Source organism: Empidonax traillii, unplaced genomic scaffold (assembly GCF_003031625.1).
Source record: "Empidonax traillii isolate 1590-97213 ecotype Southwest subspecies unplaced genomic scaffold, ASM303162v1 scaffold961:size224692, whole genome shotgun sequence".
NCBI classification, from domain to species: Eukaryota; Metazoa; Chordata; class Aves; order Passeriformes; family Tyrannidae; genus Empidonax; species Empidonax traillii.
In genome coordinates this window covers 114,034-129,224 of record NW_020956154.1, presented here as the reverse complement: position 1 = coordinate 129,224, position 15,191 = coordinate 114,034, and the positions used below count along the sequence as shown (strand labels likewise).

Below are 15,191 nucleotides of genomic sequence, written 5' to 3'. Positions count from 1 at the left end.
TGCTACAACTCCTGTAGCAGCTTTAGTGCTCTTCAAAAATACTTGACATTTTACTAAATATCAAGTTACCCTGTCTCTCCTGTCTTAAATCATATGCATATATCAGAGATTCACTTCTGTTACCTTTTAGCATTTTAATAAGCATATAGCTAGATATTGTATTTATTTTAATATACAAGGAAGCACCATATCAAAATTTCAACTTTTTTTTAATAAGCAGGTAATTTTATGATATTTTATCCAGCACTACTTTTTTTTTCCATTTTATGCCATTTCCTGTGCCGAAGGATGTAACTGGACAGCCACATTCAAGCAACATTGACAGATCCTTTATGAATATATTTCATTCCTTTTCAAACCCATTTATACTTTTGATTTTCACATAGTTTCACTGCAATAATTTATAGGACTGTTTTTTTCAATATATGATTTTTTTTTTTTTTTTTTTTTTAGATAAGGCACCTGATATTTCACAAGAACACCTCAGTCATCAGATTTTGACACAGGACCTTCCATAGCCGCTTTTTCTGTGCCATTTATGAATGCATAGACTTTTTTTTATATATATATTTTTTCTGCAGTTATTTCTTTTTCAGGCTGAAGAGTTAAGCCAAAGCAAACCAAGAGAGGTGGTTTGTCACATAACACATATGTAAGCTGCCACAACGTGCTCTGGATGCAAAAAGCTTACACTGCTCCACAAAGGGAGACCAGAGAGTTTAGGAAACTAACTATTAAGGGTCACTAAACACATATACAGCTGGCTAAGTATGAAATCCAGATGATTAGAGGCTAAGGGATCACCCAGATGAAATAAGCTTCATAGGAATCAGGGAAAGAACTGGGATCACTGTAAGTTTACCCAGTTCCCATATTCTCCCACAGCCAGTGAGTAACTGTTGCTGTTGAAGACTGGATACTCAACTAGGCGGGATATGGGTCAGATCGAGGTTTATTTACTCTTTCCTTGTGCAGAAGCCATACTTTTCTTCCTATTCGGTCTCATAAGTTTTAGTATTTATTTAGCTTAGTATTTATTTCCATGTTTTTACACGTGGGGAGAAGGGGACAGCTATGGACAGCAAGGACACACAGTACTGAAGACACAAGCTGTCCACAATAACATCACCAGGTTTCCTCCTCTGTTCCAACTGACATCCTCACATTCACCCTTGGATAATATAATAGTAATAGATAACCCATTATTGACATTTTCATAATATTATGTGTAATGTCTCCAAGATCTCTTTCCAGATGGAAACAGTTCATTGTGTGCAGAACCCCTCACACACTACACACAGGCAGATTTGCTCCCCTCACCCAGTCCTCTGCTGCAAATTACTGGGCACATCATTAAGTGCTGCAGGACTCTTTCAGGAGTGCAATTTAGATTTATCTACCTTAAAAGATTTCTTGTAAATTACTTCACCTTGATTTCCAGATCATCATTACTGTACTGAGCAGAGTAGATCCCAGCAGAGACCCTACTAATTATCTCTTCCCAACTTAGAACCTGATCATTTGCTTCCATCTTTTGGTGCCTGTTTGTTTAAAAAGGTTCCCTAAAGAATCGCCCAACTTTAAAAACATACAGGTTTCCCAGGAGGGATGCACTCTCCAGGTTCTCTGAAATATCTGAAATTCCAAAACCTCTTGGATTGCCCTTACTCCCACATTTTGCCACATTGAGAGAACTGAAAAGCATTACACTCCCTTCCACGAAATGATCATCATATATATTCGCCTGTCTAATCATTCTATTTTTTAATACAGTTTTTAGTAGCAGAAGCCCAAATTCTTGTTAGATTTTTAATTTAATCTTTATCTGAACACTAGATCTCCAGCCTGGATCAATGAGAAGAAAAAACGAGACGAGTTGCCCTCTGTAATGGAATCTATTGTATATAAAGTTGACTAGATAATTGAAAATATACTTGTGTTTTCTCAGCTGGAACATCTAGATAAATTGGAAAGCACTGCCAGAATACGTCTGAGGCCTCAATAGGAGCCACACAAGAATTTCTGTAGCCTGTACACAAAAATACCACTTGAAGTGCTGCAGAGTCACCATTCCAGTGGTGGAAGTTCTAGTTTCATTATTAAAAGGGAACTGAACTTAAAATTGCAAGTCTGAAACACATCCCTCTATAAGAAGAGTCTAAACAAGCAATCATCAAGACCACCCTCGCTGCCAGTTATTTTGTTCAAACTGCTGTTTGAGTACAAACTCCAGCACCAAACAGGCCATAAATAAATCCCTGATCTCCCACCAGTCAAAAGGAGATGCAGACAGGCCCTCACAGCTGCTGAACAGCAAATCCCAGCACACACACAGCTCTAAGGGACAGGCAGGAAATGCCTACAGGGACACTACACTTAATGACTACACCTTCTAATGAACCCCAGGGCACACATCTTTGTCAGCCTAATTAAAACCAGAAATCATTTACCGGTCGCTGTTTTCCCTGTGAGGCAGGAAACAACTGGAGACTGACGGCAGGAGAAGCATCCCAGAGGGCACTTCTACAATTCCCTGCTACAATTACCCAGCAAAGAGAGTAGGAACATCTTCAGAGACTGCTGTCTGCACCACACAATTATGTGTTTAATGAAGGAGCTGGTTTCACTTTTTCTGAAATAGCTGAATGTGTTCTATGAGAATTTCAAGAAAGGCCCTAAAATTAATAAGAAATAAATATATACATAAAATTATCTTCAATGGCCCACATGGGACATGGACAGTTTGGCTCTGTCTGCAGAAACTTATTTGTAAAATTATAATGCAGCCAAATGTGGAAGTCATTACCTAAAAAACATATAAAGATTTAAAAAAATTACAGGTCTAATCCTGCTTAATCCAGAACTCTTCATTCTTTAGAAGTGTCATGTAATAAATAACATCAGCCCTTATGAGAAAAGGCTCAATTTGCTTACCCATTTACTGCACTCCAAGAAGAGCAGAGTAAAAAGCTGTCAAACCAACCAAGGAGCCCTTAAGAAACCCTGTAACTAAGAGCAACTTTGACAGAGAAACAGAAGCAAAACAGGTCCTTCTCAGCCCTCACAGCAAGAAGATCCAGAAGGGCCTTTAGTCAGTGCCTCCCCCACCTACCACGTGAAAACCCATCTCTTGGGCAGCTTCTTATTCTGCAAGGTTAAAGGAGTGCTCTACAATCGAATCAGTTTTACCATGATCTTCCACATTAAGCTAACAACTTCTTGACAGTCAAAGAAAATTGTTCTTTTTAAAAACACAAGAATTTTAGAGTTTATTCAGGGGATGAATGAAAATTTAGTTGTGTTCAAGACACACATAGACAGCTTGGCATAATTGCACTCAGCTTACCCCAATTTCTCACTTTTACTTCAAAAGACTATTTTAAAAACCTGTTTCTGCAAAACAACTGGCAGCATCAGCTAAACAGGGTCCATTTTTTCAAATGTGGAGGAACAGAGACAGTATCATTTGCAGATTAAAAGAAACAAAGAAAAAATGAGAAAAAGATGGCTTACAGCCATCCACTCAGTGGAGGACACCACAGCACTCTTCTTCTTCAGCTCCTGAAAAACCAGTGTTTTATAATGCTGCAAAGAAAGTACAGCAACAGTATTGCCCATACCTGCTCACTGAAAGACACTCCATCTCCAGCTAACTCAGAAAAGACTTTCTTGATCAAGGAGATACCATTTACCAGCAGCCTGTGCATTTCAGAGAAGCACACAGCATTACTGAGCTCCACAGAGGATCAGATTAGCATTGGGAAATGAACTTACCATCTGCCTTTTTGGCTCAAAATCTTAACCCCAAAAGCATGAAAACCAAAGTGTTTTCTACACCTGATGTGTGTCCTTGTATTGGTTATTTAAATGTGGTTTTCTTCCTATTACTGAGCAACTTCTCAAGTAGAGAGAACGTTGTATTGCCATTTTCACCTGCTCTAAGAGCAGATCCTACCAAACACCTACTTGCATGCATTACTTCAAAACTTGATTATGTGGAGTTAGCCAAAAGCTCTAGTTTAAAAGCCTAATCTCTTTTTAAAAAATTATCACTGGGAAGGCAGTTGTGCACTGAGGAGAGAACATACCTAGAAGATGTTAAAACTATTGGGGCTTTGGATCTACAGCTTATCCTGTTTATAAGGGTGACTAAACACATAACGGGAAAATATCAAAAAATTACATTTGTTATTTCAAATAATTGTTAACAATGGGAAAACAAATAATTGCACAAACTGTTAGCTCAACTCCTTCTTGTCTAATGATTATTAGCCCTCTTTTTTTTTTTTATTTTCAATAAGTAGTCTTCCTTCACCTGCAAATGACTTCACCTTCGTGACATTGCCAAATATCCTTACAATCAGAATGCTATCTGTGCATCAGTTAGGGTCTGTGAATATAAAATTCACATATGTACCACTTAATGTAGAGCTCCTATTGAGTTCTGAATATTTACATTTGCAAGTAAGTTGTTCCTTTCAGAATATATGGAGAAAAACTGACTTTGTTACCAGATACAGTGTTTTGTTATTTTCTACCTAGCCAAGCAAATCTTTTCCCTATTTAACACAAGATGCTTACTGCAACAGTTTGTTAAGATACCTCATAAAGTAAACAGGTAAATTAAAGTGAATTTCGGTTAAACCAACATGACAATAATTCAGACTAATGTGGAATAAGTGATTTAGCACACCACGGTAAAAGTGGCCCTTGGATTTTACACTTACTCACATTTCATACACAGAATGTTTCCTGACATTTGCATTTTAAGGAAGTTTCTATCAATGCAAAAATCTGGGGAACAGAAAGCAGATGGTGGTTCCAGCCGAGGAGCCTGATGAGAAGTTACTGGGAGCTGTGGGATTTGCTGACCGGGACGTTCAAGTGGGTTGCTGAGAAACCACATCAGCGTGACGGCTTCTCTCTGGCCCTGCAAGTGGCACGAAATGATGGGCTGCTTGCCCAGCAGAGAACCTCTAATGACAACAGCCAAACACTGCAGAGGAGGTTTCTCAGTGGACATACACCCAGCCCCCAAAGCACAATTTTTTAGACAGTTCTGGAAATAATCAATTCCTAGCCGAGTTCTACTTTTGCCCTCTAACTACCCACGTGTGCAGTAACTCACATGCACCCCTGGCCAGGACCTGGGACATCTCCAGAGCCAGAACAGCAGCGTGTGGGTAAGAAGCAGAAGCCCAGAACTGCTGCTGCTCCATGGCCAGGGAAGCTGCTGAAGGCATAACTCCCTTTTGTACAAACTGTCTAGTTTTGTTCTGCCTCTATTCTGTTTTAAAGACAAACTTGTTTTCATTAACATTTGAACATTATAACTTACATATGCATTATGTATTAAAGGTGTTTGGAAAAAAATGGGCCAGAGGAAGTCTGGGAAGTTCTTCTGCATAAGTGATTTAGGGAAAAAAAACCTGCATTCTCAGGAAGCTGTGGTTTGCGTACAGATACTCACGTTGTTCGTGCTGCCCCTTTATCAGAGTTGCATTTTGGAAATGTTATCAGAGTTTCATATCACAGATGTTGCTCAGGATGATGCTAAAGGACTGTAACTGCAGTATTTCAAGTACATGCAGGGTTCTGAAAACGTTTATGTCACAGATGATTTAGTTTCTGCTTTATTCTTGAAATGAAATTATAAAATGTCTTTAAAATGTCTCAATGATGATCAGTTATACCTGCAAGTTAATAAAATTATTTTAGAGAACAAGAGATCTGTTATGTAGAAGTAGTAAAATTATAGTAATTTATAGTAAGTCTTCAGAAAACTGAGAAAAAAGAAGAATTTTTCAAAACATAAAAGTCTATCAGAAGAATATTTCAGTCAGAAAAATCTTCAGGGTTAATTCAGCCTCTTGGACTCAGATATATTAACAGTTCGCTCATTTCTACTCAAATGGAATGCTCCAGTTGCAAAGTCACAAATGACAAAAAATCATGGGAGATGCCAACAGCATCACAGTGATTCCTAAGAAGTTCATACTGAAAACACAGAGAACATTTGTCAGGCTCTGACTTAGGCAGGTCCTTAGTTTTGACTTATAAACATAAGCAGTTACAAGCAGCGGTCAGGAAAGCCCAGCATAGCTGTGCTTAACACCAGGAGGAGCCAGGTGAATTTTCACTCCTCACCATAGAGCTGGAGGTTGGTATCAGAGCTCCTCTGCGCTCCTGCCAGAAAAACTGGTGATGAAAGTGAAGTAGGGATGTTTGGTCATTCAGGAGCTTGGGTAGTCCTGACCTTTCTTTTCCGTGTTCTACACGGCTTACAACATCGAGGCTTAGTCCCTTCTGTCAAAATCTCACCATCTTTTCACTTTTAACCCTCTTATCAGAATTCTCTGCTTCTCTCTTGCTTTTAAGCACTAGTGCCTTCTTCACATTTGCTCTTTCCAATACATTTTCCTAGATCTCACTGGCACTTCTCACTTCACCTCTTATTTTCCCTCCTCCCTTGCCAAACATTTCTTTCTGTTGCCTCTGGGTCATGAGTCTCTCCTGATATTGTTCATCCTTGGCACACTACAGCCCTTTCACCAATGTCCCCACAACTTTAACTTTTAAATCTAAACCCAAATGAAAATTAAAGCTTGTGTTAGCATTCCCTTCCCCAGACAAGAAAATGCCGCTGAAGCTGGTTTTTCAGCATGAGCCCAGCACAGTTCTGTTCCCCGAAGTCTCCCTGCACCAGGTGAAGCTGTCCCTGCTTTCCCAAACGTGTCATGAACAAATTACTCAGAAGTACAAAAGGATTGGGCTGTAACCAAACACTAACGTGCACTTAATGGACTGCAGATTTTGCAGGATGTTTAAAGTTTCCCCTCTGATCTCTCTGAACTTTGCCCTTCATTTGTTTATACAGGCAGAGGCCAACAGGTCATACCAGTAAAATCAGCAAATTGTTTACACATATGGCGAGCATGCATGGAGCAGGGATGGAGTCATGGCTACAACACAGCACATTAAAGCAATTGCCTTAGTAAAAATAACAAAGATACAGTGAGTCCACACACGTGATGAGGAGACCTTCCAGTGCAAGGAAACCCAGTATGAACTACGGAATTAACTGTCATTTCTTCAGAAGCCCAGGCACATGTTCCATTCCAACCTAACCCAGTTCACTCACTGCGAATTTCAGAAAAAGAGGCAGCCTTTGACATCACCAGTGTCAAAACATTTACAAATTTTTCAGTGCATGAGCTAATTCAGTGGGGTGGCAGTTAATACTGCAAAGAATATTACATAAAGGCCAACAAAGTGAGGTTGGAAGAGAAGTTGTTGCTGAACACATGAACCCCAAACATGTTGGGCTGCACTTGTTTGAGCACCACGTTCCATTATGGTGCCCGTGGCTGAATGATACATTTCACCAGAGCAATTTACTGAGGAGAAGTTCCTTGTTCAGTGAAAATACATTGTTTTCATAATACTTATGCTAGATTTGAAACTAAAATTTGCTGTTTAAAAAAAAAAATCATTAAGGGCTTAAAGAAACCAAATTCCTAAGCCTTCAAAAATTATTTTAACCTTTATAAAGGTCTTTTTAAAAGTCTCCCCAAACAGCCTATTTTATGTAATATGTACACTTGGAAATGAGGCATTTTCAGAAGCATAAAGTGTTTCAATTTTGAACATGTGAACAGGGTACTAATATAACCCCATATTTTGTTTTGATGGATAGAGGAATGCATTTTTGAGAGCAATTAAAGGCTCTGTGCTTAAAAGGTAAACACTACAAAAAATGAGGAAAAGAAACAGGATCTAAAAGAAATTAATCACTTTGTCTTGGTCAAATATAGTGTAGCTGTCAAGTTTGCTGAAAACACAGGGAGGAGAAAGCAGATTTTTTTTTTTTTTTAGCTTCAAGATGCTGTATCAAAGCTTTGAGGTCCATTCAGTAGCACAGGAAACAGGCATGCAGATATGTGGCATACACAGGAATATTATTAAACATTTATAGTTACTTTTTACCGAAAAGCAGAAGCACCACATCTTTAAATGTCAATTCCAAACAATACACGCAGATATGAATTCCCATTTGCAACAGAGATGCAGCATCTTGGAGAAACAAAAATGTTTGTAGTCAGAAACATAACTCTCCAACAAAAGTTATCCTTTTCTTAATGTTACTTATTTCTTTGCTGAAAATAATACATTTTGGCTTCATACAAATCACTTCTGAAATAAGACAATTTGTTTGGCCAACCAGCCATAAGAAATTGGCAGAAACGGAGCTAATAAGAATTTTCTCTTTAAAAAAACCCCCCAAAACCCAAAAAACAACCCAACCCCAACACCCTTAGCCCCAACACTGGAGACGTGCAACTCCACACCAGTCACAGAGTCCTGGCCAACATGCACAAGGCTACACGAAACGGTCAGTTTGTTGCAAATTCCAACAGGAATTCTCTTTGTAGTGTCAGCACTTTATCTCTCGTATTTCACCACCAACTGACATTTAAAAATAATGTTTAATCAACTGAAAGCATCCTTAACAGTTTTTGTACATGAAGTTCAGCTGTGTCAGTAACTTCCAATGCAACATCTCCTCTGCCTCAACGCTGAGTTCCAGCACTCAAGGTTGAATGTCCCATCTCATACTTTTAGTGTTGGAGGTTTTTCATCAAAAATCAGGTTTGATAACAGGCCTAAAGACAGATTTGATCAGCAGTTCCACCCCAAACCAGTTTAAACTGCAAGTTTTAAGTTAAATTCACAAATCAAACAAGATGAGGCAGAGCTTTGATCCAGCACAGTCCCTGCTGCCTTTCTGCTGTCGTATTCAAAGGGCAACACAAACCTGAACCTGTGAACAGAGGGACTTGTCATGCTCCAGGTTTTTGCACACTGGCTGTCCTGAGGAAACTACAAAACACACCAGCTCACAGTCACAGGAGACTGGGAAGAAAAAAGTTAAGGGAAAAATGCTGGCAAAAATGAATACAAAAGGTCGACTCGCAGTTGAACTTACCACCTTTAGCAGAGTGAAACACTGTCTGGCTAAGAGGAGGATGAAGGCTGCTGAGCTCAGAATTACAGCTGCAAAAAAGCAAATCCCATTCTGCCATTTGCCAGCTCCCAAGTGCTTGACTTCACAGCCTCAGCGTTACTGTAGCACAGTGCTACTGTTGGGGCAGCTTTATTCTCATTTACTCAGGGAGGCAGCACCATCAATAGTGGAATCACCTGCAGAAGACAACAACACTTCTGGATGGGCTCCTATGGATTTTGCCAAAATATGAAGACTGGCATATGAATTGCCAGTCACTACAATATAGTCTTCTTTAAAGGGGAATTTGCTCTGACCTCAAACTACAAATCAGGTGGCTCTCCTAGTAGAGAAGCTACACCGGATTTAAGGGAAGAGAAAGAGGCTGTCTGCAGAAAGAGCTTATGACTGGAGAAGGAAAGACATTTCCATGGCTACAGAGACAAATAAAGTAGGAACTTAAGGAGGAATATAACTAATGGGGAAGTCTGTATGAAAACACAGTCAAAAGGGACAAAACATCCATTTTTTGAAAGAAAATAAATATATCACTGAATGACAGAAGCACTGTTATTTGCACTGAAGCTTGGATTTGTGCTCTACAATTCCCAACAGCAATACAGATGGAGCAAATCCAAAAATAAAAAAAGGCTCTCTACAAATTTCTACTTCTAATACATACCTGTGTGAATTATTTCACACTGCTGAGCAATTCCAGCGTTGTAGCTCGAGCAAATTTATAGAAGAATTAAGCACGGCTATCAAGTTTCCAAGTGCTATTTTAGTGTAATAAGTATGATATTCAAAGTGTAACTTTAGATTACAACGTTCACTTCAATTTTGAAAACAGAGGTGTAGCCATTGCTCTTCAAAGCTTGTTTCTTAAAAACAGGATACATGGGGAAATCAGAGGAAACATGATCAGAACACACTAACAGGCATTTTTTTCTTTGAAACTGTAGATTTGGTGGTTGCCATGGCACCTTTATGAGCCAGAGCAGGAATAAGAAGCACAGGTATGTCAAGATTCAAATAAACCACACCACAGCTGTGGACTACTGATACTTGTTCTTAGCCTTAGGAACTACTGAGCTTAAAATAAAGTATGTCAGCACCTCTTAAGTTTTAAGCCAATGATAACTGGATTCCCTGCTAATGCACTAGCTAGACAAGATTGTAAGACAAAAAAAAGAAAAAAAAAAGAAAAAAAAAAAAAAAAAAAAAAAAAAAAAAAAAAAAAAAAAAAAAAAAGGGAAAAAACAAGGGAAAAAAAAGAAAGAAGCCCCAAAAAAACAAAAAGGAAAAAACCCTGTTATCTGTGAAGCTAATGTGTATCTTAGATTGTCTGAGAAGTTTTTATCACTGGAGGTCTGAACAGACCAAAACTGTATCAAACAAGTTAAGGCTAACCTTACAAGAAGCATATATATATAATATAAAGTCATAGCCTTAAATCTGAAATGTCCTTCCTCTGGAAGAGTGACACTGCACCTGATATTCTACAGTTATCTGTAAGAAAAACTGCCCTGAAGTTTGGGACAAGAAAAAGGAAAAACAGATTGGTAAGAATTTATTATTAATTAGAGCACAGTAACACAAAAAGAAGAGAAACTCAGCTGGAGACGGGAAGAAAGAAACGGGAGGACTGAATAAAAGAAGAGTATCTGGGAGAAAGATATAATGCAGAGACCACCAAGAAGGGGCAGGGGGTGGCTGGGGCAAAAAGCCAGTTAACTGAGTGGCATATTCTACGGACAATACAGTGGTTTCAACCTGCTGAGAAAAGGCTGAGAATTAATTAGGAAGTGTCAACAAATTAGGATTAAAGGACAAAAAATGCATTTAAACCTGGGAAGGGAGGTGCATGTGGAAGAAGACAAAAAACCCCCAACAATACCTATCTGACTCCTGAAGCAGGAACTGAAAATGCTGGTTCCTGTTAAATTATCTCAAAAGCTAAAGATTGCTTCTTCACATTAGCTGCTTAATTACTGCTGCTACATCCTCTAAATGCATGTCTGTAGGGAAAACCCTTTCTAAGGTTTAGCAATAGTGGATTTTCAGAGTACATTATTTCCATTGCAACCTGCAGAGTCATGTATTATATAAATAGCATAAAAATAGGTTTAGATAAACAAAAAGACATATTTATTTAAAAGTTTTAATTGAAAACCATTCAGGGGAAAAAACGGAGTCTGAAGAGAGATTATACATTTCTCCTGGCAGTTAACAATTCCACAATTTTGACTTAGATTTCTTTATGGTAAAAAGGCCTCCAAGGGGAAGAGTGCATATTTATAATTAGCAATTGTGGTATGTTAGACACAGATCAATGCAAATTAAAATAAACTGAGAACAGTAGGAAAGAGGAAGGAAGTTGTGCTTAACTCAATAGCTCCAAAGTTGTTATTTTGGCTTAGAAACATCATTCTTATTTCAGAATTCGAGACACACACTGTGTTCTTCTGCAGGGCTGAGAGCAAAAGGTGCGAACAGACCCCACATGCCAAAACTTGTGTAGCTGCATCAGCAAACAGAGTGGATGTGCTTTGAGCTCTCTCCTCCTTCCCACTATTCCTGGGCCTCTACAAGGAACAGATACAACTCCCCAAACCGAGCCAATGTCCTCCAGACATCCTCAGCTTTACACTTGCATCAGCTCACCTGCAGGCACAGCGAGCAGCCTGCTGGCACAGGGAAAACAGGAGCCCAAATTTCTGTTGGGGTGATCCCTTTAGTCCACCTGTTTGTTCATGGCAGGTAAGTTTGAAGCACATTCTTTGAATAATACTTCTGTTTCACTGGGGATGTAAACAGAGGTGTTAAAAACAGGGGATGTGTTGCAGGGCAATTGTCAGTAAACACTGACAGAGAGCCCAGGGGCCCTCAACAGCGAGGGCCAAATACTGCAAGAAGGATCTGCAGGTCAAAATATGAACAGGTACAAACAGATGTTTTCCAGAAATTACACCTATAAGTAAAGTCTTCTCTTCCGAGACAAATGCTTCCAGCTCTCTGAGCTCCACAATTATTTTCAAAACTGTGTAAGGGCTATGCAAGGCTTAGTGCAAGAACTGCAATGAGTTCAGCTCACCTACTCAATGCCCAAGTTTTCCACCACAGCACTATTTTATTGATTGTCCTCCCAACGCTTTGTTTAAACACACAAGCACTAATGGTTCAGTCATGATCTGCAAAGTACATTTTACAAAGAAGTGTTTTGCTATTTCTCTGCTTCAGTTTATAAACAGTCTTCAGGACTCCTCATCAGACACAAGATACAAATTGACCATCTTTCTGTAAACATGCACATACCGTGATAGGAAAAAGAATATATACTGCATTTATGTTATTTGGAGTTTTAATTATTGCAAGAGGCAATGAGTCAGAAAGCTGATGTCAAGTTCTGTCCAACTCAAACACAGTGTGGTAAATACTGATAGCATTTGATCAAAGAAGTTTGTCCTGGGAAGAACTCAATGTGCTTATGACGAGCACTCTCCACCCTGTCCCCCTGCCTTCCCTCCCAAACCCTGACAGATATGTGCAATTCCAAGTCTCTCAAATGTGAGCAAAAAAAAAAAACATCTCGTGAGAGTCACAGAACATCATCATGTGATGCTCAAAGCCGTTTCTGAGGCAGAATACTCTGGGTATCAGATGCAGTTGGAAAGAACTGCAATTTATTTTAACTACAGCATTATTCTAGGAGCAATATCCAGAGATCAGAGGGCACACAGGTCCTTGATCTTTGACCTGCAGCCTTATCCTTCTGTGAATCTGCCATCTCTGCAGTAATTAAGACACTTCAAAGTCTGCATCATCTCTCTACCACTATGACATATGTTTGAGTTCATTGCAGCTGCACAAGCCCATCATTTGAGCCTTTCACTCTTCCATTCCTGCAAGCCTTTCACTCTTTGCCAGGCAACCAAAATACATGGGCCTTTAAAGTATTCAGAGGTCTTCTATTTAAGCGGCAAGTACTGAAAACACTAAAAATCCCTGCCGTTGAGGTCTCCATTTGCTCTGTGGGACACACCTCACAAACAGCCATCACAAGCTGTGGTATGCACTCTGAGCAGCAACAATCAATCACTAAATAGCAAGTTACAAGGCACTGCTTGACAGCAGTTCCAAAAACAGCTAAGACCCTATGGCCAGATCTGCTAAAAGCTGCACTCAGAACTATGAGATACTTCCAGGGAAGAGGGGGGAAGGGAAAGATTGAAAAAAGAGAGTTGGTAAGCTTAAAAAGGAACCAAACAGTAACAACTCCCTCACACAAAAGTATGTTGAAATGTATTTACATTTATGAACACAACTGTTCTTCAATATCTACCCCAATTTTCACAAGATAAGCAACTGTAAAAACCTGTAATTAGAAGTGCAATGAGAGCAAACATGAAGAGTACCATGACCAAACTCACAGTTACAACAAGGGCAGGCTGGATAGAAACACCTTCAGCAGAGAAGAGACAGTGTTTGCTTTGGAGCACCAGCTAAACAAGCTAATTTGGTTTCTTGAATGTTGCTTTTGTTGCAGGACAGTAATGGATCAGTGAACATGTGATAACAAATGATGTGACTCCAGGATGTCAAAATGCCCCACGGCAAAGCGGCTTTAAACTTCCTCTTCACGTGATCAGATTAACACTCAGGCCTACATAAAAGTTGTGTTTACAAGTTTACTTTTATCCACGGATTCACATGTTTAAAAAAATTAGAGACTTCGACTTTCTCAGGGATAGTTTAGGAAGCTATCCCGCCTCTTCCAGCAAAATTATCCCACGAGAAACCGGATGGGAATCTTTCTCTCTGTCATCGCACAGACCACAGCTATCCCTTCTCTACTTAGCCCCTTTTATTTTATAATTTCTACCAAACTCATTCACATCCTCCTCCTGTGTTTTCATCTTTCTAAAGCTCCCTTGAGCAGCTCTGTGAAGGCTACAAAAGGAATGCAGAATCCTGTGTGGATTCGTGGCGGACCAAGCTGAGCTGTACTTTGCTTGGTTTGGCAGATATTCACGGTATTATAAAAACTGCTTTTGCAAACAAATATTCAGCTTGCAAAAGGCTCTCTCTCCCCCACTATCCAAAGAAAAGATTGTCAGCACATCACTCTGCAATGTCTGAGTAATTGCAAAATACTTACAATGCTCAGATGTTCCCCTGTATGAAAGCACTTGGGAAGCTGCCATTTAGCATCTAGCTGTAATAACCTTCAGGGCTTCTGTGGATAAAAAGTCTTTCCCCCAGTGCATGGTACAGATGTTTATGAAAAGATAATCTTAAACAGGGTCAAATTATTTAATTATGTTTCTACTTGGTACGTCAGATGTAAGACTAATGAGCAGATAATTAATTTTTGACCAAAAAAAAAAAAAAAAAATAAAATTAGACCACTCCATCCTTACTGAAAAGACTAGTGAATTCTTTTAGAAATCACTAATTGAAAGGTAGGTGTGTTCTCTTTTTACAAGACCAAGTCCTGTTCAAAAAGCCAAAAAACATGAAAATTTTGCCCAATCATCCATTTTTTGTAAATTTGTATATTTATATTTGTAGTTCCTCCTACAGCTCAGATAATACGGTCTTAAACAAGAACAAAGTTCCACTTAATACCTCGTCCAGCCTTCCATTCCCCAACTCCCAGCAGCCAAGACACTGATGGTAAATAACTGGGCTTGCCCGAGCATACACTCTGTGCTCGTCTGCCTGGGCAGACACAAGCACTCAACAAGACCAAGTCCTGCAACTCATCTTCTGGCAGGACACTACTCCAAGGTCACAGCAGCAACATGCTGCTCCTCACTACGTAACAATTTAATTTGCTATTACCCCTTTAGATCAGAAATAGCTCACGCTTGCTTATCCAAAAACCATGGATTGCTGGAGAAGAAAATACCCTGAGAGAGCACCTCCTGAAATGAACTAAGGAACAGAGCTCTCTTTCAGAAAAGCTGCTGAAAGCAGTATTTGACCTGGGCTCCCAGATTCTTGAGGATCCACAGCTGCTTCTGAGGGTCCTGGGAAGGCAACTACAGAAAGCAAGCCTACTGGCCTGCATTCAAGTATGTTTATGAACACCATGTAAGAGTTTCCACTACTACAGGAAATTTTTACGGGATCCACAAATCCTATTTGGAAACCACAGATTTAAAACATATCCTCCAGTAAACAA

General features: G+C 39.4%; 1 protein-coding gene across 3 annotated transcripts in view; it reads right to left on the bottom strand.

Annotated features, from left to right (window-relative positions):
* LOC114067783 (SPRY domain-containing SOCS box protein 4-like) overlaps positions 1 to 15,191 on the bottom strand; it is a 136,000-nt gene that overhangs the window by 43,142 nt on the left and 77,667 nt on the right. The window lies entirely within an intron of this gene.